We start from the raw sequence: 11,572 nt of genomic DNA, 5'->3' as shown, positions 1-11,572 counted from the left end.
AAAGTTGACATTCGGCTTTCAGGTCATCATCTATAATTTTAATAGATGAGAGAACACGGCATACTTGTCTCTCTGTGAGCTTTTCTCACTTAACACAATGGCCTCCATTGCTGTCCAATTTTTGGCAAATGGCAGCATTTCACTCCTCTTCGTGGCTAAATAGCACTCCACTGCGTGTGTTCAGGCTGACCTCTTACTGCTGCACACACTCCTTCCAGCCTCGCCTCCCTCTCCTCTCCCCTCAACCCCTCCTCTGCCTCACCACGTCCTACATTTAACCGCCACTCATCTGTCCCGCCTATGTCCTTCTCTCCTGAAACCTTGCCAACTAAAAGTGTTTTGCAGTGGGATTGTATAGTGCACCATCCTGGGACTGTTCTTTTCCCCAGGGGGTGGTCCATCCCAGCTGTGCATACACCCACCGGGGCACATCTGGACTCACTGATTCATGCTTCACAAGCAGAGCTGCTGTGACCACTCACACATGGGCTTTCCGAGTGATGCTACGCCTCCACTTGTTTGGATAGATTCTAGGTCTGTGAAGACGGCTCTTATCTTACTCGCGTCATTTTACAATGAGCTGCAAAACTTTTCCCAAGAGACTGTCTGCTATATTCCTCTCAGCGGTGCCAGGATGAGCTTCTCTCTGGCCTCCTCCGAGTGTAGAATCATCACACTGACATCCCAGTGGCTCTTGCAGGAGTACAGTGAGATCTGTGGTTTTTATTTGCATTTTCTCATTGGTTAACCAGAGTAGTTATCTGCTTTCTTACTTGTGCCTCCTCTGTCTTCTGGTGGGACTGCTGTAGAAGGCTCCAGACTGTTCGAGGTGTAGTTAGCAAGCGCGTTCTCACCATGTGTAGCTTGCAAAGAGGTAAGCTTGGCATCCTTGCCATGCACTTCCAGAGTAAATTTTCTACTTTGATTGAATGGGTCCAGTTCATCCATTTCTCCTCCTATAGTATTTTAGTTAGAGTTTCTACTGCTGTGATGAAACAGCATAACCAAAAAGCAAGTTGAAAAGGAAAGGGTTTATATGACTTACACTTCCACATTGCTGCTCATCATTGGAAGAAGTCAGGACAGGAACTCAAACAGGGCAGGAATCTGGAGGCGGGAGCTGGTGCAGAGACCATGGAGGGGTGCTGCTTACTGGCTTACTTCCCCTGCTTGCTCAGCCCGCTTTCCACAGAACCCAGGACCACCAGCCCAGGGATGGAACCACCCATCGTGACCTGGGCTTCTCTCCCATCAATCATTAATTAAGAAAATGCCTTACAGCTAAATCTTATGGAGGCATCATCTCAATTGAGGTTCCTGCCCTTCAGATAATTCCAGTTTGTGTATCAGATTGACATGAGACTAGCCAGCACCCTTGAATTCTGCTTTCTGTGCCAAGTCTAGAGGTTGCACCACTCCGCTTTACAGAAAGCGCTAGCTGTTTCATGTCTCCCTTTGAAGCCCAGGATCCACTTTGATTTCCCTTTTGTATAAGCATCAGATGTAGATCAAGGTTTCCCTTTTGACCATGGCTGTCTAGTTGCTCCTTGTTGAGAAGGAACCGTCTTCTGTTGTGCTGCCTTTGTACATGCACATCAGCCATCAGGACAGACTCCTGTGGGCCCTCTGTGGGTTCTCAGTTCTGTCCCACTGACCTGTGTGTCTGCTCCTTACCCTCGCGCCCTACCTGAATACGGCAGCCACAGAACAGAATTCAGTATGTTGGTAACAGTGATTCCTCCTGCCTTAATCTTTTTTTAAAAAAACTATTCTAGCTACTCTCTAGACTGAGCTTTTCTGCATAAACTTTAGGGTGAGCTTGCTTATGCCCATAGAATGCCGGTCCTGGGTTTTGATGGAGATTGCATTAACCCTTCATCTACCTCACTAAGCCAGTTAACTTCTGACTGGGTGGACTCAACTCATAAGCATGATGTCTCTCCATCTGTTTGTCTTCTGTGGTTTTTATAGACTACATTACCATTGATTACATCTTTTCCTAGCATACAACAGAGGCTTTGACCTTATTCCTACATGACTGAGATCTTTGTAGCCTTTGGTCCACATCTTCCCAAGCACACTCCCAGCACTTGGGAACCCTAACTCTACTCTGTGCCTCTGCATTTGACGTTCCAGTTTCGGTAACTGGGTGATATGTACACTGCCTTTTTGGTGCCTGGCTTACTCAGGATGCATCCATACTGGAAATGACAGGGACTCCTTTTCTGCTCTGCATTTCTACTACTGTGAGGAATGCCATGCTGTGCACAGGAGGGTAGGGGCCTACAGTGTATTTACCGCAAGCCAGTGGAATCCCAAGGTGGCACTGCTGAGTCACACACCTTCTTAGGCTTTTGAGGAACCGCCATGCCATTCTCCCACAATGCTCTACCATCAGTGTCCAGTGATTTCCTTCTCTCTACACTCTCTCCAGTGTCATCTGTTGACCCTTGCAGCTGGAAGGCGATATCTCTAATGTGAGCTTTAGTCTGCATTTCCTTGATGATTGATGGTTCAAAGCATCTTGTCATATTCTACTGAGACAGTCATCTTTTGGAAGTGTCTACCTTTGCCCATTTCTCCACTGAGGTGTTTTCTCCCCGTGAAGTTGAGTTCTTCTACCCTAAATATTAAGTCTCTTTCAGATCTGTGTTTTACAAATGTTTTCTCCTCTAATGTGTGGTTTCTCACTACTCCCCTGTGGGTCTCCTCGGTTGGACTGAAGCTTTTAGGTGATATACAATCCCATTTGTCTATATTTCTGCCCTCATATCAAAATTGTCAACTATCCAGACCAATGTTATAGATCTCCCATGATGTTTCTCTTCCAACATCTCACAGTTCAGCCTTCCACTTAAAACCTAAATCTGCTAGCCCTACCCTACACAGGTCATCAAGAGCACATGAAGCACCTACTGTGTTCAGGAGAGTCTGTCAGAGGGGTCAGGGAGGAAAGATCACAAAATACAGACTTACGTGGCTTACGTGAGTCTCAATATCATTCCATAGTGTGACAGGTGGTTAACGCTGAATGTCAGCCTGACAGCTTCCAGGAAATAAACCCTGGAACATACCTATGAGGGAGCCCTTAGTTAGCTGAGATGGCATGATCCATCCTAAGTGTGCATGGTGCCATCCCATGGGCTGAGATCTCAAATTGAATACAAATGAAAAGGGAGGTAAGCCCCGGCATTTCTTTGTCTCTGCCTCTTGACTATGGATGCAAGGAGACCAGCTATCTCCAGTTTCTGTCACTGTATCTTCTCCGCGAGGATGCTAATGTAGATGGATGGTCCAAGATTAACCCTTCCCTCCTTAAGTTGCTTTTGCCAGATATTTTGCACTGCATCAGGAAGAGACACTGACGCACAGAACATGTATAAGGTAGGGCCCATGACGAGATGAGAAATCCCAGGGTGTCCCTGAGAACAGCTGAGTCTTCCTGAACTCTAAAGAGGGGCTTTTAACTCAGGAGTAAAGGTGTTGTACTCTCACACTTACACAAAACTTCCCCCAGAGTAGGCGGCCTTTGGGTTCTTGAAGACTGAATGGACCACAGAAGGTAGACTTTGGAAAGAAGTCTTTTATTATAGATAGCTTAAGGTGGGAGAAAGGAAGGATGGAAGGAAGGAAGGAAGGAAGGAAGGAAGGAAGGAAGGAAGAAGGGAACTTGCCTAAATCGCAATAGGAATCTCTCAAAGATGGTACACCATTGAGAGTCACTGCCTTGGAAGTAATCAGGCTGCTCTGGATGAAGGCATGGACATGGGATGGATTGGTCAATACAGCTCCCACTAACAAGGTGCTCAAATGCCTCTCTCCTCAGTAACACATCATGGTGCATGGTGCATGGTGCATGGTTCCCAGGAAAGGGCTGCTCATTTAAGGGAAAGGTAGTAAGGAAATACTAGACACACACACACACACACCCTTCTCATATCCCTGGACCAGGCCATGGCAGAAAGTTTAAGCGTATTTTCTGGTGTCTCTGGTCTCTTTTGAGGGCAAAGCTACCAATGGGGCCAAGAACATTTTTAGTTTTTAACCCAGAAAAAAAAAAGTTCACTTTTAGATCTTCTTACCCTAAACTTCCTAGTCAATTTCTATCTCCTGTCCTCATCAGTGATACCTCTAAGACTATCACCTCTCTCTCTCTCTCTCTCTCTCTCTCTCTCTCTCTCTCTCACACACACACACACACACACACACACACACACACACACACACACATGCAACATGACCATACTATTACCCTGTGTATCCAACACCAACACCCCAAACCTCAGAACACACTCACCCAGAGCCTCCAAACACACAGCTCTTGCCAGCCACATGCTGCAGGAAGCCTTGCAGTACAAGTCTGCGTTCCAGATTGAATACAGGAATGGAATCTGCAGGTTCATTAGCAGCAGCTATCTCCATCACTGTGGGCTCCACTGCAGTCTGACGTGACAAATCACAGTTATTACAGCCACTATGGATTGTCAGCGATTAGCAAAGGAACCAGTATATTACCCTAATTTAATTATCCCACCATCTGATGCTTACGATGATCACTAACAGTACTTATTTCTAAAATGAAATGTGCTATTCTCTAATTGTTCACAGTTCGAAAGAAACAGCCAGAGAACACTCTCGACCATTAAGGAAATGATATTTTAAATGATGAACATACTGTATATGTTTGTACTTTAAGGAAACAGACTCTGGTAATGTTTGGGGAAATTAGTGAAAATTTACTGATTCCCAGAAGAAAAATACTTGTGTCTAACAGTGCCAGGCAGAATCTGTGGACACAGTCTAGAGACGGGTTGCATATGGCATAGCTCAGAATAGTGGAATGCGATGAACCAACCTGGCCAGGATTGAAGTTCATCCTCATCAGGGGCCCCAGAACCGGGGAGCCCACAGCCTCTCAGGGGCTTTTTAAACTCTGATCCTGTCAGCACAGGCTGTCCTGTGGGGCTAAAGGAAGGATCTCCATAAATTTAAAACAGGGCTAACACTGCACAGACATTCCCCAAAAGTGCCACTTCCCCAAAGTTAGCCCTCCTTCCCCCTCTAGGCTCCAAGGAGCCTCATGAACCTTCTGTAAAGAAGCAGTCCCCAACTGGCCTGAGGAAGAGTCAGATCCCAATCTGTGACCAGCCAGACCTGGCCCTTGCTGAGACATGGTGCCCCAGTAAAGATTGGAGAGGTGGGCTAAGGGCAGGAGAACGTGCCCAGCACATCTGAAGTCCAGGGTTCTATCTCCAACTCACGGCAAACAAAAACACATTTGTGCCATGTACAACCCTGGATGGAGTCTCACTGGCCTTGACCTTGGCCATCTACCCACCCAGCAGACACTGTAGGGTGGAGGATTTGTCCTATAGAAAAGACCAGTGTCAGCGAGGTATGGTGGTATACATCTTTAATCTCATCCCTTAGGAGGCATTGGCAGGTGGATCTTTAGGAATCCATGCCACCATGATCTGCATAAAGAGCTCCAAGCCAAGCAGCTTTATGTAAAAGAGGCCCAGTTTCACCACAAAAGTCTACACTGCCAGTCAAATGCTCCAAGGGCATCACTAGGGCGAACAAGAAAGAGAGGCAGCATCCCATGGGTCTAGGCAAGATGCTTATTAGACCTCATAGCTGGAGTTGCCAATCACCTCTGCCTCCCTCCTCAGAGAGAGCCTTGCTCGGAGCTGAGGCCTAGAAGCTCTGGGCCTCCAAAGTCAGTGGGCTTGGATAACCCCAGGAAATGGGTTGTTCTGATTGTCAACAATCGGGGCAAGTGTCCCCAGGACCCAGTTCACAATCATAGTTCTTCCTTCTCTCTGTCACCCACACGACCCAACATGAACCCATGGGGCCTCCAACTACAACCCCACAGAGACCTGCTAGGAAGATAAGGCAGGTCCATCCCAGGGGCAATAACTAGTCCTTGGTGGCTCTGACCCCAAGGAAGGAAGAAGCCAACTGCAGGCCCTCCTTGTTGGCCCCTGAATCCTGCTGGCTCCCTGTGGCTGCTCTTTGGGAGCCTCTCCTTATCAGGTGATAAATGGTCGTTCCGCTTTCCCATTGCCGCACTTCTCACTCCTCCATGCCCTCCCTTTCCACGGCTGAAATAAATAATCCTGCACTGGAGGCGAATGCATTTGTCTAGATGGTAGATGGTGCTGGTGCCGTGGTAAGAAAAGCTGATGACTGCTCTCCGGAGCTGCAGCCTCCTTCATGTTTGACCTCCTCCTCCTCCTCCTCCTCCTCCTCCTCCTCCTCCTCCAATCTGCCTCTCTTCCTGTCTCCTTTGCCTTCTCTCAGTTTTGATGTCACAGGGAATGGCCAATGGCCGGTGGTGGCCCTGGAGAGCTGCCCAGTCTGTTCTTGGTGTGGGTGTGGGAGCATCCGGAGGCCACAATAAGCAGAACAGACCCCGGGGACATCTGCTGGTTCCAGCCTCTGGGTGGGTAGAAGCAACTGCCTGCTGGCCACAGGAAATCCTCCTCACACTGCCCAGTAAACATTTCCTGGGTTCCTGAACGCATCTGTTTCCTGTGTGAGGAAGATGCAATAAGTCACTGAGCTTCATCCTGAGTCTCAGCAGTGTCTACCTGTGTCGTCATTTGCACATTTCCCTGTCACGTGACCACCTTAGGCCACTAGCCCATTGTGCCTGCACCTTGAACAGATCAAAAAAGTCAAGGGGAAATCCACCTCTCCACCAGGGAGGGAAGAAAGGGCAGAAGGACCACTGGGTGAGAGGTTGCAGGCCCAGCCTCAAGTCTGCCCTGTGCAGTTACAGGTGGGCATCCGGGTGCCATTGAGGTCATCTGGCAAGGGGTGGGGTTCACCATCAGGACCTGCCACAGGCTGAGAGGGACAGCGGTCAGTCCTCTAGAGAGACCGGGATAATGGGCACTGGTAGCATTGAGTCACTGAAGAGGTTTCAGAAGGCTCCACTGACAGTTTCAGACTCTGGTCAGCAGCAAGGTCTTAAACTTCTCAGAAGATTCTGGTGTCCAGCAGCTTTAGAAACCAGTGTCTGAAGATGGGCATGATGGCCCTTTAAAGAGAGGACAGTTGTTTCAGGCCTCGGAATCCAGGTAGTCACTATTGCTGGATCTCATTCACCGTCCATCAGACACATAGCTCTGGCCAGACAACACAAGACAAGAACAAATGTATGTCAATAAAGCTTTATTTATAAAAAAAAAACAGGTGGTGGGCTGAGGTAGTCTATCCCTCCCCTTAGTCTGCAGATTTCTAGCCAAGACCTGTGAAGGGTTTTAAATTGCAAATCATAGAAATCAGAGAGGCAGCCTCTCAGGCTCAGGACTGACTAAAAATATTCATTATAATCTGTTTAATTCATTCAAATGTTCTAGATGCATGTGCCTCTGAAAGTTTGCTATTATTTTATTTTAAAACAAAGCATGTTAATAAATTAAATTCCAGCCAGGTGGTTGTGGTGCATGCCTTAATCTCAGTTCTGGAAGGCAGAGGCAGGCAGATCTCTGAGTTTGAGGCCAGCCTGGTCTACAGAGCAAATTCCAGAAAAAAACAGGTATACACAGAGAAACCTGGTCTTGAAAACCCAAATACAATAAAATAATCAATGAATTAAATGCAAATGTTCACAGCAACAAAAATCCAAATTAAAAACATTAATTTAAATCCTGGTATGGTGGCATATACCTGTAATCTCAGCACTCAGGACGCAGAGGCACACAGATCACTATGAGTCTGAGTCCATTCTGGTCTACATAGTGAGTTCCAGGGCAGCCAGGAACACATAGCAAGACTGTCTCAAAACTGTGTGTGTGTGTGTGTGTGTGTGTGTGTGTGTGTGTGTGTGTGTGTCTTATGTGTGTCTATGTCTGTATGTCTGTGTGTGTCTGTATGTTTCTCTGTGTGTGTCTATATGTGTGTGCGTCTGTGTATCTGTATGTAATTGTATGTCTGTGTTTTTGTGTGTGTATTTCTCTGTGTGTGTGTGTGTACGTGTGTGTGTGTGTATGTATTTCTGTGTGTCTATATGTGTTTGTGTCTGTATCTATATGTGAATGTCTGCATATGTGTCTCTGTGTGTGTATCTGTGTATATGTGTGTGTGTGTATGGTGTATGTGTGTATCTGTGTATGTGTACATGTGTTTGTATGATGTGAGTGTGGGTGTGTATGGGTGTGGTTTTGTGTGTGTGTGTGTGTGTGTGTGTGTGTGTGTGTGTGTGTGTAACATACCAAAGATGTTCTGTTGATGCTAAGTCATCAGAGGTGACTCAGCTCCACCAGACTCCCCTCTTCTGCAAACCCCTTCTCACCGGAAGAACTTGACTGGTTAGCACATCATAACAGACATGTCAAGCGCATGCTAGACGGTGAGAGCAGCCTCATGGCCTTGTAAAGAAACCTAGGTTCAGCAGGCACTATGTTCATCTGGAAGGTGGCTCCTCAATGATCAGAGTAAGTGTGCACATGTGTGTACACATATGTAGAGTGTGTGTGTGTGTGGTGGACTTGTGCACTATGTGGGCATCTGTGTGCATGAACTGGATAAGTTCATGTGTATACATGTGTCCTTTGTACAGTGTATATGCATACACATGAGCACACATGCATTACAGAGCACATACACACACACACACACACACACACACACACACACACACACACACACCCCACTACCACCACCACCACCACCACCACCATCCTCTTCATTTCGGGAAGCTGGGGTGCCAGGAAGTTGTGGGACTTACCCAAGGACCACAGCCATGGGGTGAGGTGAAAATCAAAAGGGTACAAGGAGTCACACTGGACAGGCCATCTATCTCTAAAACAGCGAACATCTGTTACTCCCGCCATAAGGGAGCTGAGCCTGCAGGTGGGGACAAAGAATCACTAAGTGCTGGCGTGTAAAATCGCATTTAATCTGACAGAACCCTCTGCCCTGGAGGAATGCACTTTTGTCCCCTATTCTCCCAGCAGGGAGGTTCCAAGACACACAGCTCTGGAGACATCAGCTCTCCAAACAAAACGCAAACGGCCCTCAGGGACTCTAGTGGCATTTGAGATGCATTGTTTCCCCTTAGCCATATCTCGCTGGCATGGTCAGGGGTGCTGCAAGTCCCTGGCACTCTCTGACAGGGCCAGAAGCAGCAGCTGTACACAGGGGACAAGAGGCACCTCCACAGACACAGAGCTATGGCTGTTCCTGTGTGCCACTATGCCCAAGTGATGCCAAGCTTGTCGTCCAGCAGAGATCAGGGAGCAGTGAGCTGCCTGGAAGAAGGCAGTCCTGCTCAGTCACCCATGCTGGCACTCCCTAAAAAGGGAGCCCTCATAAATAAAAGAGCAGGCGCTGGGTCTCCAGGCTGTTTTTATTATTGGCTTAATTCCTCTTCCCTGATACAGCTCTCAATATTTTATGACTTGTCGCCTAGCAATTCAGTTATGACAACTCCCCAGGCTTGCTGCACCGCCCCACCCCCTGGACGGAAACACTGAAATGCAAGGAGAACAGACCCCAGCCAGCCCCGCCTCTATGGTCCAAAGGCAGCCCGTGCTGGATGTGGGATTGAGGCCAAGGGACAGATACGTGTGAGACAGCTCAGAGCACAGCAAATGATGGGTACCACTCCTACACAACCAACCATATCTTCTAGTGGAAGAGCAGAGCTGCAGGCCTCAGCCTGAGGGAGGCCCAGGCTCCACCCACTGTCTGCCTGGACCTCTGTAACAGTGCAGCAGTTAAATCTGCCCCTCCCTCCACCCAGCCCCCTCCTGCCAAGAGCCCCAGAGGTCTCTGTCACTGCTAGGAGTGGACACATGAAATATCCTAGCAGTTCAGACACTAGCAACTGCCTGGGAGACACTCAGGTTATCATGATTTGTCAGTGTGGTGACAGTGCACCAAGAAAATAGGAAGAAAAACCTGAGCCAGCTCATAAAAGAATCCTGTAAAGCTGTTGAAGACGCGATCATTTAAATAAATCGATAGCTTCTCTATATAGTAGCAATAATCAACTGAGGGAAAAAATTGTAATACCTTTCACAACAGCAGCAGAAGATACCTGCTCGATAGGATGCCTCCTATATAACTCCGGGGTGGATTTGTAGAAAACTTATAGGAAAGACAGTAACAGAGTCTGCCAACAGACAGGTGGGATGGCGCCCCCAAAGGTATCCGTGCTGATCCCCGAGAGCCTGTGAACGTGTTTCCTTAGATCAGTGGTTCTCAACCTGTGGGTTGCAAACCCCTTCGGGGTCACATATCAGATATTTACATTATGATTTATAACAGTAGCAAAATTATAGTTATGAAGTAGCAACAAAAATACCTTTATGGTTGGGGTCACCACAAGATGAGAAACTGTATTAAAGGGCCCCAGTAATAGGAAGATCGAAAACTACAGCCTTAGTGGAAGGGGACTTTGTGATGGTTTGTGAGGCTCTTGCCATGAGAGCTCAACATGAGCGGCATAGGGAGACACAGTGCCCTCACCAGGGTCCTCATCAGAGGAAGGCAAATGATAACGGGGAGGTGAGGACCTTTAAGCTCAGTGGAGGCTATCTCTTGCTACTTGCGGGCTTTGTTTTAACTCAGGAGTCGTTGGGGGAAACAAACACTCGGGGCCACACAGACTTGCTCTGAGTTGGTAGCGTCCATGTTCTTGTCTTCTGAATCGAAACAACGGAACTCACAGACACAGGGAGAGTTTGATAAATGTCACTGGCGGGAGCTTCAGAGAAAGAAGACAGAGCTCCCATAAAGAAGAAATACATACCCAGAGGCAGGACACCATTGAAGTCTTAGAGCCTTCAATAGACTCACGGCAGAAACTAGGGTGGGGTATGGGGAAGTGGTCAGCTCAGCTGCTCCACTCTAAGCTCCCATCATCCCTTCCTGATGGTGGTACTCATTTAAGGGAAGAGAAACAATTGGAAAGCAGACCCCCCCCCCCCGAGATCCCTTGGCCTTGGCCAAGGCAAAGCAAGATGCCTCTGTTTCCATCCAAGAATCGCTCTAGGTCCCCTTAAGCTGCCTGACTCGTTTCTGTCCTTATTTTCATCAGTCACAGGGAGTAGTGGAGGAAGAAGTATGGCATCTTCCCTTCATGCCACAGGAGGGAGAAAGGGAGGAAGGAAGGGAGGATAGGAGGGAGGGAGGATAGGAGGGAGGGAGGGATAGTGTGAGAGCAAGAGTGAGAAAGCAAGAGAAAATAGGACAAGAGAGTGTCAAAAAAGCAAAAGAGGGTGACCTATGCTTCCGGCCTTGAATGTCCCTGGAAGGCTGTGTGTTGAAGGTTCGCCCCTTCCCTAATAGACCTGGGGGACTATTAGGAAGTGATGGACCATTTACTGTAAGGAGGTTGGGTCATTGTGGGTTTGCCCTTGAAGGGGACATTGGGATCCTAGTCCCTAGTTTTTCATCTTTGTTTCTCACCACTATAAAGTGAGCAGCCACCTTCCTCACAGGCTCCCACCATGTTTTCCTGCTTTGCCACAGACCCAAAACATGAAGTCCAACACACCATGGGTTGAAGTCTCTGCAACTATGTACCACAGTAAACCTTCCTTGTCTTAATTTA

Source organism: Acomys minous (assembly GCF_964271855.1).
Source record: "Acomys minous genome assembly, chromosome: 2".
NCBI classification, from domain to species: Eukaryota; Metazoa; Chordata; class Mammalia; order Rodentia; family Muridae; genus Acomys; species Acomys minous.
This window is presented reverse-complemented; position numbering follows the sequence as displayed.